The 12,853-nt window shown below is 32.7% G+C and overlaps 1 protein-coding gene across 1 annotated transcript in view; it reads right to left on the bottom strand.

The window, feature by feature from the left end:
• Positions 1 to 1,224, bottom strand: part of LOC134242046 (dopamine receptor 2-like) — a 32,412-nt gene extending 31,188 nt beyond the window's left edge. Inside the window, exon 1 of the mRNA XM_062724066.1 lies at positions 976 to 1,224. The gene's annotated coding sequence lies outside the window, so the exon portion shown is untranslated. The remainder of the gene's footprint in view (positions 1 to 975) is intronic.
• Positions 1,225 to 12,853: the final 11,629 nt, after the last annotated feature.

Genomic DNA, 12,853 nt, shown 5'->3' with positions numbered 1-12,853 from the left:
ACGACATATGCTGGGCGTTATGTAGCATTTTAAAAGAATTATCAAAATTTAAAACGGGAGAGTTTCAAGAGAAATTTCTTATAATAATTCACGACGGACTACTTAAATTTTTACAACCTGTGTACTATGAAACACATAAAACCATCCCTAAACTTAATGCCTTCAGAAATCACCTAAGTTTAGGGAAGAAGAAACACGAAATCAGCTATTTTTACGGTTGATCTGGAGATGAAACATTGGACATATTGGTGTTTGGGTGGACGTTTCTTAAATATTTTATGTACGAATTAATCATCAGTCGAGGAATCAATTTCAATATTTAAATGTCCATAATCCCTCTGGGGACAAGTTATTTAAATCCAGACAAAGGTGGGTACGATGTGTATTGTATATTTTCCTCTAATCCAGATGGTGTAGATAATTGTTGATGATATTATCATTGCAATGAAATCGTAATCATTTACACACCATTGAATGCCTCGGGATATACAAGGCTTCTAATAGATATTTCTTGTAACTGAATGAATGCTTCTTGAATTTTAAACATCAGTTCTATTCAGAAGTATGTTTTACCAATTGTACAAATAAACAAGAGACTTTGTAATCCAATCATGGACACGAGAGGTATATTTTCAAAAGTAACAATATCAAAAATATATGTTTAGGTAAAGAATAAAGCTTTCCACTGGACTCTTGGATGTATTTTAAATATATTCATGAAATATTTCTTATCTTTTTTTAAATAAATAATAATTCATTGAAATATTTTACAGGATATGTTTACTACTTTTACTGCATATATATAAATATATATCAAAGAAAATATACTCATGACTCAAGAAGAGTTCCTTTGGTATTCTAGTCAGAGAAGCTGATTTTAGAAATATAAAATGACTTTATATAATTATTTGATAATATACTTATTTTAGAAAACGCTTTAAATCTGAATTATGACTAAAAAGTAATTATTCTTACCTTCGTTAACTAAATTCCGCATTAATTCTTACAGAATTATAACACAAAACCGCTAAGGAACCGTTCCGTTATAGAACACAACTTAAATCGTCTTTAAAATTCTAGTATGCCATGTTGACTATGAATAGCATTAAAAGCTGGGGCACGGGTAACCGGATCGAACCTTGCCAATCAGAGGCGGTGATCGCGAGGATTATACCGATCGTATTGTATATAAACAGGTACTTATAGCCTACAAGACAGACTAGCAGGGACACAACCTCGGACAAGGTAAATGAAGAACAAGAGAGAAAGAGACCAGTAATTGTACCACTAAACAACAATGTCTTTGTGTATCTTGTAATTAAACACAGGTGATATCTGTTTTCTGAATAAATAATTCAGATGATGTACTCCCGTAAGCATATCAGTCTATCATCATCCTTGCAAAATGAGAAGTTATGAAAACGCTAATTATTGCTTGAAAGGGTGTTCAAGATTCCTGTATAGGGGGAATTCAGGTGAAGGACGATGACGCACGGCATCATATTCCTATAGTACGGTTACACAAAATAAGTATTCTTCAACAGCAGATATGTAGCTTGCTGGTCTAAAAAAATATAGGGGACCAGAAAGCATAGTGCCAACCATTGAAAAAAAATATTTATTACTTACAATAAGGTGCGCCGTTTCTCTATTTGTTTCTATTTGCATGTATGTTTCAAAATATACTGGTTGCTTTATGACTACGAAATATGAAAATATGGAGACAACGAACAGCATTCAAGCTCATAAGTCCAATAAAAGTTAAACAATTTAAACCAGGAATGGAGAGAAGATGGACCTCTAAAAAATCAGATTTGGGATCAGGTGCAATGAAGACGTGAGCATCCCCTGCCAACCCGTCACACCTGCTTTGTGCTCCTTGTTATGATCGGGTAAAACGGGAGAAAATCGTAGGCAATTCAGTATAATATGTGAATATTGGCGTGAAAAGGCAATTGCATCGACAACAGAACTTTTACTTTTATTTTTATTTTATTTAGATTATTTTGAGGGATTGTTCATATCTTTGATTCATTAACTTCTTTGTTTAGTTGTAGAGTGCATCTTGCCTATTCGATAAGCTAGGAGACAAAAAGCTATATGCATGTGAAAAGGGTATATTGCTACATAAGTAATAGATGGCGATTGAAAAGTAATCACGTTTATCATAATTGTTGTTGTAAGGTTATTTCAAGCTCACTATAAGATATATGGATCAACAAATGAATGGAAGTAACTATATTTTATTCCTAAAACATCGTCGATATATCTAAATGTCAAGTTGAAAGTAACAACAAGTATATTTTCCTTCTCATGTACTAGGCTTTGAATATATTTCGCTTCATAAGAACTCAAAAATTGGTTTGGTTATAACGGGGCGCTATTTGTACCCATGGGATTTGATAGACTATTAGACAAGACTGTTTGTTATCTCGATACTGTTAGACAAGACTGTTTGTTATCTCAATGCATAAATATATTTCATTCATATATTTTGAATCATATTGTCTAAATTGTTTTCTAACATCAAGAAGTAGAGTTACAACTCAATGTCAAGTATCTAGAACATATCACATATTTAGAATGGTCGTCCCAACATTAAATTGCATGGGCCCCGACCTATGTCAGAAATCAAGTAAATCCTCTCTCCCTGGTACATACAGAATAGCTATTGAATACAATAATTGGAACATTTATCATAACACAGTTAATAGAGGTGTCTCTTTGACCGACAAAAATAAAGGGGTTCCGCCTGGAAGGTCGCGAGAAGTTCCGAGGAAAGTAATTATATTATCAAGATGTTTTATAAGGTATCCATTTCAGTTCAAAATTACTTGCGCTATTATAAGGAAAAATTTCTATCTATTACCATAAATCACCTCGAAGTTTCAATGTAATAGATTTGTTGGGGATATTTTTTCTAAAGAAATATTTTCATTTATTTCTCTATTTGCTGATGCGTCAACAAAGAAGAGAGAAAACACAAACCCCACAATGGCACTTTTCAATTAAAATTGAATAAAACACACTGTCTGTATAATGGTATTCGTAACTTACTTGTTTCGCACAAGCAGCAGAAAAAAATAATTTAAGATTTGCGAAGTTACTGTGCAATTTTATTACAATATTTGAATATATCCGACACGCAGTTGGACCAGGCGTAAGCGAAATGAAATATATGGAGGTATAATCATGAATATTTCCATTTCTAATTTTTCTCTCTGTGATAACTCTTTGAAAGTTAGAGGAGTTGATTTCTTAAATAAATAGGTACCGAGCGAGAGGTTTCCTCGGGGACAGACTTTCAGACTTTCGATATGGTCGAAGTAATGAATTAAAAGAAACGTTACGATATAATTTAGTATGTACTAGTAGTTTGAAAATAGAAAAAAAAAAAGAAGAACCGAAAAAAGGCTGAAAACCAATTTTACTATATATAAGTCAATTCGCACACAATTTTTTCGTTTTTTCTTACATGTGCGAAAAGTCAGTTCGTACACACATTGTGTTAGTTTAAAATTACAATAATATTTAGTCAGAATACTTGATGAAAAATATTTGCAGATAATTATTTCACTTTCTAACTCCGAAATCAAATAATTAAACAACTTATGCGAGGCTGTTTCTTAAATACTATTTTGTGGAATTTTTATGCAATAAAACTTGAATAATTTATTGTAATATAACTAAGTCTTTTGATTGTTCGAATTTCTTATATCTGTTTACAATGCTATATTAGAAAAAAAAATACACGTATTTTAGGAAAGAAGAAAAAAGATCACGACATCCTAATGAGTTAATAAAAGGGTTGTTGGAGGTATATACGATGCCATAAAATTTGCCATTTATTTAAAAAAAAAAAAAAGACTTTGCCTGATTATTTCGAACACAAAAACGACTTCACGGATAATAATTTGTCAAAGCTATAATTACAAAGACTGTAACGGACAAAATTTACCCATATTTTTCATTCCTATTTAGAAACTCTATCGTGCCTCTAATAAAATTAACCTTTACCCTTTAAAAAGTGTACGAAAAGGTAGTCAAGTACATGTGCATGAAATACTTTTAGCATTAGGATTTTCAAACCACAGCCAAAATGTACAACCCTCTCCCATTCTGGAGAGAGCTACGTATATATACACAGACTCCGAGTGTGACCTGAGACGACGGAAATATAGAGGAAAAAATGTTTTGCTATTCTGATTTTCTTTCTCTTTTTTTTAGCAGTACACCAGGGTTGTCTGTTAAAACTGTGGACAAATTATAGCGTTTTTCTCGAAAAATAATGAGCGCCGTAAGATGAAATTTTTAGCAATTATATATTTATCATATTTTAGTGTATCTGAATTCTTTTGATAAAATGTAGACAAAAATTAATATTTTATTAACATGCTTTAATGTACATACGCACGATAAAAAAAATCCCCCTTTAAAAAATAATACACGAGCATTATTACGAAATAAAAGTATTAAACAGATTTAGGTTAACATTATCCTTTTTTTTTATTCACTATCTATTATGTCGTCTACTGGAAAATTTAATGGCATTTACTTAATTTTTGGCAGTTTACTAAGCATCCAAATGAGAAAGTGGAATACACGTTCGATGACGTTACTACGCACTTGAAAGCAGTTCATTTTTTTCATTCTTTAGTGTACAAGGGAAATGGAGTTTTCTTAGCGAAATCGTTTTTAATCTAACTCACGGGTAGAACAAACAGCTACAGGAATAGCGAAAGACGCTGTTAATGTTGACAGCCAATATATAATATAAGATAGCCTATTTAGTTAAATGATAGTAAAAATATTGTCCATAACTTTAGTACTAATAAATCATCACAAGGTCCCATTTGGGTGCGAGATTGGTTCCTGACTGTTATTTGAAGAATGAAGGGAAACTCAACTATGTGCTTCAATGATATTCCTTATTTAAGTGGGAGTTATCCAACTTGTCTTTAGCAAAGAGGAAGCGTGACGCTGCTTTAGACACTTTGACATTATCATCCCTGTGTCGTAAAGCGACACATCACATTATACAAAATTTTAGAATTTGCTTATGCATATATCTATTTGAAATTTGCTATGTTTTACTGATGAAAAATATACTTAAGAAAATTTTAATCACAATGAGTATTCATAATAATAATTTACTACTTTTTAGTACAAAAATATAAATTTATATACTGTAGTATTAAAATACATGGACATCTATTGTGAAAAATTGAAATATACTATTATAATTTCCATTTCATTTTACAATTTCTTGCAATATTTTATCTTATTTACTGCCAGTCGCCACTTGACGTAGCGGGTTTGCTCTAGAGTCGCGGACCTGAAGGAGTCCATCATTACGTCGCGAATTCGACTCCCACTGCGGGACATGGGGATCGGCCCTTAATTCATATTTAGATCCCGTGTCGCAGTAATTGTTAGCCAGAAAAATATTCCTCACAACTCAAAATTTTTATTCTCGAACGGGACGGGACGTTAAACAATTCATTCCAACGTCTTTCAGTACTCACAGTGCTTTGATTTAATTTCGCACTTGACCTGTGATATCACCGCAAAGCCCACGGATAAAATTACTAGTATTTTGAAATAATGTGAAAAAAATTACACAGAATAACACTGCAATAATATTTTTAAAAATACATTCATCAATGAAATATATAGTGGGAAAAAAAATAAAAGTATGACTCATATATAATTATGGCCAGGTACTGTACTAAGAAGTTTTATGGAAAACCGGTCCTCGTCTGCAAAGAATGAATATGTATTTCAATTAGAAACTCAAACATCTATTCATATAAACATCGGAGAACGTGTGTATATGTAATCAATTTTTTAACAAAAATAAGTCTGCCGACGACAAATGACAAGGTATTCCAATGCAAAAAGGAAATATTGTGCGGTGTTCCATTTTATATTGAGGAACGGTTTATAATGTCAGAAAGAGTGGACTTTCATCCAACGAGAATAAAGTGTTGAAAAGCCGTAGTAACAATTTTCCAATCATGACAAGGAGCACACGGCGGGTGTGACCGGTTGGCAGGAGATACTCACTCCTCCATGGCACCTGATCCCATCTCTGATGTTTTTGAGGTCCGTGTTTGCTCTGCTCCTATATTGTATTGTTTTATGGACTTTTGATCTTGAATACTGTTCGTTATCTCTATACGTTTGAATTGATTCAAGTAAAATTTTGATTTCAAATGATGAAAAAGAGCACATTCCGGGTGCGCTCGGTCGGTAGGGTACGCTCACTACTCCATGGTTTCTGATTCCATCTCTGATGTTTTAAGTTCCTTTTTTACTTTGCTCTTGATTTGTTTTGTTTGAATGGACTTATGGGCTTGAATAATGCTTCTACAGTGTATCTCAATATTTCATTTAAAGTTCCGTGGAGGTTTTAAGTAGCCACATTTACTTAACACCACTTCTCTCCGAAGTTCTCTTTGATCGTTGTTAATATTTTGACGAGGATTGAAGAAATACACTTGAAAGAATACTTATTCAGAGGCGTAGTCACAAACTTAAAAGTGGGGGGGCTCAACTCCAGAAATTCTTTGACAAGCAAAAAAAAAAAAAAAAAAAAACCAAGTATAAAAGTTACCCAAACTCGAAAATCCTATTTCCTGGGGGTGGGGGGGGGGGGGGGGGGGGGGGGGGGGGGGGGCAACTTTTTCAATGGCAAGTTACTTTCAATTTCAATTTTTTTCCACAAATCTTCGATATAACTATACTAGGGTCAAATAGTGGGGGGGGGGGGGGGCAACAAACCCTTCAATGAACATTTCCTATAGTAGAGGTAATGTTGGGGGAAAATAGCTGTGATTTTGTTCTTCATTAAAAAGTGGTGGGGCACAGACATACTCTTGCCCCCCCCAGATCTGAAAGTGGGGGGGCTAGTGCCCCCGCTGCCCCCCCTGTGACTACGCCTATGTTATTAGAACCCGCCACGTATATTCTTTCAAGGAACTGAAGATATAAAGGTTTGAATTCCGTCATTTCAGTACACATATCGTTCAAATTTCAAAAGTTAAATTTGGTTGTTGGTAATATTGGATATATTTATAAAGGACATATGTTTGTATAACCTTTAACCCAACATCTTCCATATTTCAGTTATGATAATAATGTTAGGTAGGATTCTTCTCATATTTCTTTATTTAAAAATTAATGAAATTTTTACAGAATCAAGAAGACAATATCACTAAGTGATGGTATCAGTGAAATAAAATTTGACCGTTTTATATTAGAGGCAGGTCAGGTCAAGGTCATTACCTTTTCCCTGGACATTAAGAATAGAAAATTACTGTAGCCAATCATACGATCATACGATCCCTACTTGCATTTCGAAAGATTAAATGTTTTTCTTTTTGCATAAAATGATACTACTATACAGGACCTTTAAGATTATATTACCAAACTGACATAAATGATTTAAATAAATCGGCTATGGCTAATCCGAATTTTCTCTACTTTTCTTACTTTTTAGGATATAATAATTATTTTTATATGTTTCTTATATTGACTTTTTCTTATTTTCACTTATAGTAAAGTTGTTACATAAAGATACAATGTGATACAAAAACAAAAAGTTTTGATCGTTTACTAAGAGAGAAAAAATACTTTTTACAGATTTGAGGCTCAAACCTCTACTTAGATTGGAAGCTTTTTTAACTAACATAGATTTAGTTTGTTTGAAAAATCATATTAATTGATATATTTTGAAAGTTAAGTTCCTTATTATTAATTAAACTTACAGTTATATTTTTTCCCCAAGTCTTTGATTGCGTAAAAATTATAACTAAATCTATTGTGCTATAATAAATTAAGAGGCAGAAAAGAAGGTATTTTTATACGCTACCACTCCGCCAAAAATATAGTCCCTGCTTGTTTTCTACTTAAAATTATACAATTGCGATGAGGAAAGAAAAATATAGTCTTTTATATCTCTTTCACCTAAATATTTAAGACATAAAAGAAAATATACTTTGAATGTTTCATCTAGTCAGAAACCAGAGAAGAACCGTATTTTAAGGAGTATTTTGTAATTGACAAAAATCCTGTTCTAGGAAAAGACAATACGTCGGGAACATTCCATCATTTTTATCTTACATGAATTCAATACTACCCAGTGGGAATAAAAATGAACATATCTATTATATATAAACCTACTATGATTAAAGACTTGGCTTTTAAAGAAGGATAACTCTAAAGTAATAGCCGAACTTTTAATATTCCTGTGAAGCAAACGTATTCTCCATGAAAAGAGGAAAACATTTGCCTTGGCCTTCAAATCGCATTCAGATTTACCATATATATATACGAGGGTTGTCCCGTAAAATCGTGGACAAAGCGCTTTTCTCGAAAAGTAATTGGTGCACTAAGCTGAAATTTTCAGTAAATGTTTATTCATCATACTTTAGTGCATCCTTATGTTTTTGATAATATATAGACAAAAATAAAGATTTTATTATGCTTGAATGTGCACAGGGTACGGTCCTACGGCGCACGGTAAAAATAACAAGGTTATGTTAGAGAATACACAAAAATTAAGTCGGAATAAAAGTTTTCAATACATAAGATTGGGATAAAAATTATCATAATTCGATTCATTAATCAATTTTGACGTCTTTATAAAAATTTCAAGGTATTTGGTTAATTTTTGGCAGTTTCCAGAACATTCGAAATGGGAAAGTGGTAAACACAATATACGAAAAATTGCGATTATTGATGACGTTACGGCGCACCGGAGAGCAGTTCAGTTAGATTAGGATGTTTTAATGACACCTTATGCGACTTTAAATGAATACAGACGAAAGAAAATATGACAAAAATCACCAGATCTTTAGTATATAAATGAAATGGACGTTTTTTAGCGAAGTCTTTTTGATCGAGTCCCCTGCAGGTAGTACAAAACATACGGACAAACTGTTATTGTAATAGCAAAAGACGCTGTCACTGTCGACCGGTGATATGAGATTGTCTGTTAGTTGACTGATGGTGAGAATACTGTCCGTAACTTCATAGTAAATCTTCAGAAGATTGCATGTATGTGCCAGATTGGTACTTTAACTGGTTATAGACACTCACGTATGTGAATCAATGAAATATATAAATTTAAATGGGACTTATCCAACTTTATTTTTAACAAAGATAAAACCTGACGCAGTTTTAGACACTTTGACGTTATCATCCGTGCGCCGTAGGGCGATACAATACATATAAAATTTGATATTTTGTTTATTTATGCATATATATATTTTCATAATATATATATATATATATATATATATATTGTCCACGATTTTACGGGACAACCATTCCAAAACTTTATAAGAATCCTTACAAAGATACATAGCGGGTTCCAGTAAATGTTCAACCAAGCCTCTTTCTTTACTCCTCACAAAGATATTAGCAGTAGTGAAGGAGAAACTTTAAGAGTACAGTGCAACAATATATTCAAGAAGTGGTGTAAATCAGATCTGGATACTTAAAGTTCCAAGGAACTTTTGGACAATTTGAAATCACAAGATTTCACCAAAACAACAGCTTAAAAAGCTTACAACTTTTGAACTTTATACACAACCATTCCCCACGAAAAATTAAAGTCCAGGCTTTTTGATATCATTGACAGCTACTTTTTCAATAATAATGGAACTCGTAAAATTACTTATCTTGTCATTAGTCATTTGCAAAATTATTTTGTTAAAAAATCATTCTGATTGTACACACAAGTACTCTGAAGTTGACATAAAAAAAAATGCTTGAGTTTCTGATTGACAATATCTATGTGGTTTTTGGAGACCAGGTCTTCCAACAATATACTGGGATTCCCATGGGTACCAATTGCCCCCCCCCCCCCCCCCGTTATTAGCAGACCTATTTTTGTATTCCTAAGAAGCAGAATTTGTGCATAATCTTATGCGTGAAAAGAAGAAAACACTTGCTGTGGCCTTCAACTCTACATTTAGATATATTGACGACGTACGAGGGTCATTCAAAAAGTTCGTAGACTTTTGTCCTAACTTATTTATTTAACGTCATATTATATCCAAATTTGATACAAATATTTTAACAACAGATTCAAATAATTTTAGTAAAAAAAATGGAATGTATCTTCATCATATTTATTAAAATTACCAAGGATTTAGAACAGCAAAAATAGGGTCACGGAACACCGTCAAAATTGAGTAATTTACTAATTTTCACTTTATAGTATTTACAGCCATACCTCTTATAAATAAAGCTGAAGCGAAATAAAATTTACATGTTTAAATAAAGTATTGCTGTATTAATTAAAAGGAAATCAGGTTATGTAAAATGTCGCTCCATTTAAAAGATATCAGTTTATAAATACATATGGACTTGATTAAAAAGGCAAAAAAACCATGACGTTGGAGGACGTCACGGAGCATCAAATAGCAATAAAATTGTACTTTACATTCGGGAAACTTCTTCTAGAAGCTTAAAACATCTGTATAAACCAGGATCTGTATGAACAATAATCTGTGTAATTGTATTAAATGGAAAATACAATTTTTGAGTGGTAGCGAGTTTGAATCGGCCGATGGATTGTCTGCAAAGAAACAGGTTAAAGTTAAAAATATTGTCAAAAGAGTTAGGAACGTCAATGAACGTGATGTGTGCTTCACTATTGCAGAATTAATAGAGTAACATGGTAAATTAAAGAAGAAGAAGGTATGGTTTCCATACAAATTTTGCCCTGTGATTTTCTAAAAAATGAAACCGGTGTAAAAGTTGAAAACTCATGCTTTTTAAATAATTGAAATTCAATGCAGAAAAATCATACAAGTCATTTTTCTCACATGTGTTTTCAAATGCTAATTATGACGTCATAAACATGTGCATTTTCCCGTATTTTCTTAAAAAGTTGCAGAAGACACCAATTTTCAATGGAATTTTCTTTCAGAAAACATTGTCCACAGGCATCGCCCACAACGATCTTGAGATATGTAATTTGTTATTGAATTTTGCACAAAATATCAAAAAATTAACGTGGGCGACGGCTGTGGACATTGTTTTCTAAAGGAAAATCACCCTTGAAATGTGCCATTTTGAGGCTTTTTCTGTTGAAAATAGAGAAATGCTTCAGATTAATGACGTCATATTTGCAGAATGGTAAACCTTCACGCCATATTCTTTCCTGATTTATCAGAGTCATTTATTTAACTAATATTTAAGCCAGTTTCAAAACTTTTTGATGTCAATACATTTTTAGGGCGCAATATAGCTAAAACCATACCTTCTTCTTTGAAAACAATGACATTATAATTCAAGCTATTTGTACAATTTTTAGCAAACTAAGTGTTAAGTGTTATGGATATGTTTTTTGAATGGAGAAGACGTTACAAACCGTGTTTGAAATTAAAAAAATAAGAGTATAATTTTGACAAACTTTCTCAGCGTTGTTTTTGACGTTACAATGTTGGTTAACCGTGCTCCGTGGTAACAAAACATGTTGCTTTAAATTTTGGCTAACATGAGTTCTATTTAATCAAATGGAATGAAACTTCACACTTCGACAAAATAAATGTTATGTTTACGAAAATGTGTTGATCTATTATCTTGTAGTAATCATATGACGATGAGAAGCATTGTCTACGTATTTTTTGAATGACCCTCGTACTGTCAATTAACATAGGTAATTTCCATTCTTATGTCGATACTTTATCTCCTAGTGAGCTTGAGATAAAAGAAACCACAGAGTCTGTTACGAAATGATGACTTTAAACGAGACTGCTGATATTCTCGTTTCATCAACTTGCTTGTCAATGATTTACCTCGTTTTAGCAATTGTTCATACGTAGAGCATGCTCTTGCGTATCGAATCAACTGAGATATATATCCTCCGTATGCAAGTGATGAAGGTATATTGCTGCATAGGTAAGGGAAGTTGACGATTGAAAAGTTAAAGCTAGTCATCACTTTTTTTTTCATAGAGCTTGGTTGTTAGATTACCATTAACGTCTTTTTCAAATAAAATATCCAAGTATGAAAAAGATGTGTCAGACTCTGTGGTATCTCAATTATTAGCAATTATAACCTATCATGGCTGACTTCTTTCATATCAATTGTTAGACCTTTGTGTTTGTACTTAATCTGACTACGAAATATTCCCTTTACTCGCTCAATACATATGTCTCCAGGCGAGTATTCAAGATCAAAAATCCATTCAAGCAATACAAATAAGGGACAGATAAAACGGGTATTTCTTAAACATCAGAGATAGGATCAGGAGCACTGGGGGAGTGAGCATTCCCTAAGAGGGTGTCACATCCACCGTGTGCTCCTTGTCGAGATCAGGAAACAACGGGAAAATTCGACGACAATTCAGTCTGTTGGTCTAAATAAAATTAGTATGAAAAAACGTTACGCTGTTGTAAAAAAAATATATTGCTTTCCAAGATTTCCCTATTCATGTAGCAATGCAAAACATCTTCAAATGGCATTTATGACTACCAAGCGATTTGGTACGCAAGAGCTTGTTCCTATTTTAATTTTAGGCCGAAACTGGCCTCTGTTAAATGTTGACGTTGCATCAGACTGTTGGACTTTCAACAGATTTCTTAAAAATCAACAATTAGCAAATTCCAAGTTCGTTATAATGATCGAATTTGGAAAACCTAATTTTACGTCTCAATTTCATAGCAATTGTTGAGCTATTGCTTTTATACTTATTTTGACTACAGATCAGTAATCCCTTTAATTAATCAAAGCAAAAGGCTCAGTGCAGGCATGACAAGTCAATATGAATTACTCATGTTGCTTTCACTTTTTATCTTTTATAAGTACCTGTCCAGTTATTTTATTTTCCAAATCT

The sequence above is a fragment of the Saccostrea cucullata genome, unplaced genomic scaffold (genome assembly GCF_032062105.1).
Source record: "Saccostrea cucullata isolate Sc308-1 unplaced genomic scaffold, CSIRO_AGI_Scuc_v1 ctg587, whole genome shotgun sequence".
Taxonomy (NCBI): domain Eukaryota; kingdom Metazoa; phylum Mollusca; class Bivalvia; order Ostreida; family Ostreidae; genus Saccostrea; species Saccostrea cuccullata.
The sequence above is the reverse complement of the archived record's forward strand: the minus strand, read 5'-3'. Positions and strand labels throughout refer to the sequence as shown.